This window comes from Drosophila bipectinata, unplaced genomic scaffold, assembly GCF_030179905.1.
Source record: "Drosophila bipectinata strain 14024-0381.07 unplaced genomic scaffold, DbipHiC1v2 scaffold_205, whole genome shotgun sequence".
Classification (NCBI taxonomy): Eukaryota; Metazoa; Arthropoda; class Insecta; order Diptera; family Drosophilidae; genus Drosophila; species Drosophila bipectinata.
This window is the reverse complement of record NW_027222849.1, coordinates 3,506-10,000: the sequence shown is the minus strand read 5'-3', so window position 1 is coordinate 10,000 and position 6,495 is coordinate 3,506.

Sequence of the window (6,495 nt, the reverse complement as noted above, 5' to 3'; positions counted from 1 at the left end):
TTTTCATATATATAGTTTATTCATATTTATTTATACAATAATAATAATAATAATATTACTACTATTATCATATACGTATATGAAATTAAATTTAATTCCATATACTTACTAGGATATAATAAAAAGAAATTTTTATTTGCCTAGAACCAGAAATTAACGATAATAATTGGAAACTTGTCAAATTATAATTTATAATAAGACGTAGACGCTTCAACGATATTATCTAAGTATACAATATAGTGTATATATAATATATAATATAGTATGTTATATTATATAGATAGGCTTACACCACCTACCATATATACCTTTTTGACCACACTTTCGTCAAGCTGGGTATTTATTTGCCTTCTTTCCCTCACCTAAAAATACTCATCGGTATTTTAGTATATTCATATAATATAAATAATATACTATATTGGTAGGACGACACCACCTACCCTATATACCTTTTTGAACACACTTTCGTCAAGCTGGGTATTTATTTGCCTTTTTACCCTCACCTAAATATACTCATCGGTATATTTCAGTATATTTTAGTATATCCATATGAATATGTATATCCATATCCATATCCATATCCATATCCATATGAAAATAATTTAATATTTCCATATTTATTATAATATAATAAATATTATTATATTATATATTATATGGTAGGCTATCCCCATCACCTACCATATATTTCATATACATATAAATATTTTCATATCCATATATATTTTTTTATATTCATATATTTTCATATATGTTATATGCATATGTATTCATAACCATATGCTCATATATTAATACTGGCGGTCTTCTGTTTAATATAATATTATTTTAATATTATATTGGCAGGCTGAACACCACCTACCCTATATACCTTTTTGAACACGGTTTCGTCAATCCGGTCATTTATTGTATGGGAAGTATGACTTTCCCACACATATTTGGATATCCATACGATTGCATATCCATATGAAAATATTTTTAATATTTTTAATATATTTTTAATATTTCCATATTTAATATAATATAATTAAATTATTATATTATATATTATATGGTAGGCTATCACCATCACCTACCATATATTTCATATACATATAAATATTTTCATATCCATATATATTTTTTTATATTCATATATTTTCATATATGTTATATGCATATGTATTCATAACCATATGCTTATATATTAATACTGGCGGTCTTCTGTTTAATATAATATTATTTTAATATTATATTGGTAGGCCGAACACCACCTACCCTATATACCTTTTTGAACACGGTTTCGTCAATCCGGTCATTTATTGTATGGGAAGTATGACTTTCCCACACATATTTGGATATCCATACGATTGCATATCCATATGAAAATATTTTTAATATTTTTAATATATTTTTAATATTTCCATATTTAATATAATATAATTAAATTATTATATTATATATTATATGGTAGGCTATCACCATCACCTACCATATATTTCATATACATATAAATATTTTCATATCCATATATATTTTTTTATATTCATATATTTTCATATATGTTATATGCATATGTATTCATAACCATATGCTCATATATTAATACTGGCGGTCTTCTGTTTAATATAATATTATTTTAATATTATATTGGTAGGCCGAACACCACCTACCCTATATACCTTTTTGAACACGGTTTCGTCAATCCGGTCATTTATTGTATGGGAAGTATGACTTTCCCACACATATTTGGATATCCATACGATTGCATATCCATATGAAAATATTTTTAATATTTTTAATATATTTTTAATATTTCCATATTTAATATAATATAATTAAATTATTATATTATATATTATATGGTAGGCTATCCTCATCACCTACCATATATTTCATATACATATAAATATTTTCATATCCATATATATTTTTTTATATTCATATATTTTCATATATGTTATATGCATATGTATTCATAACCATATGCTCATATATTAATACTGGCGGTCTTCTGTTTAATATAATATTATTTTAATATTATATTGGCAGGCTGAACACCACCTACCCTATATACCTTTTTGAACACGGTTTCGTCAATCCGGTCATTTATTGTATGGGAAGTATGACTTTCCCACACATATTTGGATATCCATACGATTGCATATCCATATGAAAATATTTTTAATATTTTTAATATATTTTTAATATTTCCATATTTAATATAATATAATTAAATTATTATATTATATATTATATGGTAGGCTAACATCATCACCTACCATATATTCCATATACATATAAATATTTTCATATTCATATATATTTTTTTTTATATATTCATATATTTTCATATATGTTATATGCATATGTATTCATAACCATATGCTTATATATTAATACTGGCGATCTTCTGTTTAATATAATATTATTTTAATATTATATTGGCAGGCTGAACACCACCTACCCTATATACCTTTTTGAACACGGTTTCGTCAATCCGGTCATTTATTGTATGGGAAGTATGACTTTCCCACACATATTTGGATATCCATACGATTGCATATCCATATGAAAATATTTTTAATATTTTTAATATATTTTTAATATTTCCATATTTAATATAATATAATTAAATTATTATATTATATATTATATGGTAGGCTAACATCATCACCTACCATATATTCCATATACATATAAATATTTTCATATTCATATATATTTTTTTTTATATATTCATATATTTTCATATATGTTATATGCATATGTATTCATAACCATATGCTTATATATTAATACTGGCGATCTTCTGTTTAATATAATATTATTTTAATATTATATTGGCAGGCTGAACACCACCTACCCTATATACCTTTTTGAACACGGTTTCGTCAATCCGGTCATTTATTGTATGGGAAGTATGACTTTCCCACACATATTTGGATATCCATACGATTGCATATCCATATGAAAATATTTTTAATATTTTTAATATATTTTTAATATTTCCATATTTAATATAATATAATTAAATTATTATATTATATATTATATGGTAGGCTATCACCATCACCTACCATATATTTCATATACATATAAATATTTTCATATCCATATATATTTTTTTATATTCATATATTTTCATATATGTTATATGCATATGTATTCATAACCATATGCTTATATATTAATACTGGCGGTCTTCTGTTTAATATAATATTATTTTAATATTATATTGGTAGGCCGAACACCACCTACCCTATATACCTTTTTGAACACGGTTTCGTCAATCCGGTCATTTATTGTATGGGAAGTATGACTTTCCCACACATATTTGGATATCCATACGATTGCATATCCATATGAAAATATTTTTAATATTTTTAATATATTTTTAATATTTCCATATTTAATATAATATAATTAAATTATTATATTATATATTATATGGTAGGCTATCACCATCACCTACCATATATTTCATATACATATAAATATTTTCATATCCATATATATTTTTTTATATTCATATATTTTCATATATGTTATATGCATATGTATTCATAACCATATGCTCATATATTAATACTGGCGGTCTTCTGTTTAATATAATATTATTTTAATATTATATTGGTAGGCCGAACACCACCTACCCTATATACCTTTTTGAACACGGTTTCGTCAATCCGGTCATTTATTGTATGGGAAGTATGACTTTCCCACACATATTTGGATATCCATACGATTGCATATCCATATGAAAATATTTTTAATATTTTTAATATATTTTTAATATTTCCATATTTAATATAATATAATTAAATTATTATATTATATATTATATGGTAGGCTATCCTCATCACCTACCATATATTTCATATACATATAAATATTTTCATATCCATATATATTTTTTTATATTCATATATTTTCATATATGTTATATGCATATGTATTCATAACCATATGCTCATATATTAATACTGGCGGTCTTCTGTTTAATATAATATTATTTTAATATTATATTGGCAGGCTGAACACCACCTACCCTATATACCTTTTTGAACACGGTTTCGTCAATCCGGTCATTTATTGTATGGGAAGTATGACTTTCCCACACATATTTGGATATCCATACGATTGCATATCCATATGAAAATATTTTTAATATTTTTAATATATTTTTAATATTTCCATATTTAATATAATATAATTAAATTATTATATTATATATTATATGGTAGGCTAACATCATCACCTACCATATATTCCATATACATATAAATATTTTCATATTCATATATATTTTTTTTTATATATTCATATATTTTCATATATGTTATATGCATATGTATTCATAACCATATGCTTATATATTAATACTGGCGATCTTCTGTTTAATATAATATTATTTTAATATTATATTGGTAGGCCGAACACCACCTACCCTATATACCTTTTTGAACACGGTTTCGTCAATCCGGTCATTTATCGTATAGGAAGTACGACTTTCCCACACATATTTGGATATCCATACGATTGCATATCCATATGAAAATATTTTTAATATTTTTAATATTCGTGAGTTTTTAAATAGGGACAGAAGGAATCTCTTGAATTGAATCATGCGCGTCACTAATAAGATGACGAGGCATTTGGCTACCTATGCGAAAGTAATTCAACTCCCGCCGTCTTAAGGTTTAAGACTTATAACAATATATGTTTAATATTTTTAATATCCGTGAGGTTTTAAATAGGGACAGAAGGAATCTCTTGAATTGAATCATGCGCGTCACTAATAAGATGACGAGGCATTTGGCTACCTATGCGAAAGTAATTCAACTCCCGCCGTCTTAAGGTTTAAGACTTATAACAATATATGTTTAATATTTTTAATATCCGTGAGGTTTTAAATAGGGACAGAAGGAATCTCTTGAATTGAATCATGCGCGTCACTAATAAGATGACGAGGCATTTGGCTACCTATGCGAAAGTAATTCAACTCCCGCCGTCTTAAGGTTTAAGACTTATAACAATATATGTTTAATATTTTTAATATCCGTGAGGTTTTAAATAGGGACAGAAGGAATCTCTTGAATTGAATCATGCGCGTCACTAATAAGATGACGAGGCATTTGGCTACCTATGCGAAAGTAATTCAACTCCCGCCGTCTTAAGGTTTAAGACTTATAACAATATATGTTTAATATTTTTAATATCCGTGAGGTTTTAAATAGGGACAGAAGGAATCTCTTGAATTGAATCATGCGCGTCACTAATAAGATGACAAGGCATTTGGCTACCTATGCGAAAGTAATTCAACTCCCGCCGTCTTAAGGTTTAAGACTTATAACAATATATGTTTAATATTTTTAATATCCGTGAGGTTTTAAATAGGGACAGAAGGAATCTCTTGAATTGAATCATGCGCGTCACTAATAAGATGACGAGGCATTTGGCTACCTATGCGAAAGTAATTCAACTCCCGCCGTCTTAAGGTTTAAGACTTATAACAATATATGTTTAATATTTTTAATATCCGTGAGGTTTTAAATAGGGACAGAAGGAATCTCTTGAATTGAATCATGCGCGTCACTAATAAGATGACGAGGCATTTGGCTACCTATGCGAAAGTAATTCAACTCCCGCCGTCTTAAGGTTTAAGACTTATAACAATATATGTTTAATATTTTTAATATCCGTGAGGTTTTAAATAGGGACAGAAGGAATCTCTTGAATTGAATCATGCGCGTCACTAATAAGATGACAAGGCATTTGGCTACCTATGCGAAAGTAATTCAACTCCCGCCGTCTTAAAGTTTAAGACTTATAACAATATAAATGAAAAATATTATTTTCATTTTTCACGTCACTAATAAGATGACGAGGCATTTGGCTACCTAAACGAAAGTAATTCATCTTCCGCCGTTATAAGGTTTAAGACTTATAACAATATAAATGAAAAATATTATTTTCATTTTTCACGTCACTAATAAGATGACGAGGCATTTGGCTACCTATGCGAAAGTAATTCAACTCCCGCCGTCTTAAAGTTTAAGACTTATAACAATATAAATGAAAAATATTATTTTCATTTTTCACGTCACTATTAAGATGACGAGGCATTTGGCTACCTAAACGAAAGTAATTCATCTTCCGCCGTTATAAGGTTTAAGACTTATAACAATATAAATGAAAAATATTATTTTCATTTTTCACGTCACTAATAAGATGACGAGGCATTTGGCTACCTATGCGAAAGTAATTCAACTCCCGCCGTCTTAAAGTTTAAGACTTATAACAATATAAATGAAAAATATTATTTTCATTTTTCACGTCACTAATAAGATGACGAGGCATTTGGCTACCTATGCGAAAGTAATTCAACTCCCGCCGTCTTAAGGTTTAAGACTTATAACAATATATGTTTAATATTTTTAATATCCGTGAGGTTTTAAATAGGGACAGAAGGAATCTCTTGAATTGAATCATGCGCGTCACTAATAAGATGAC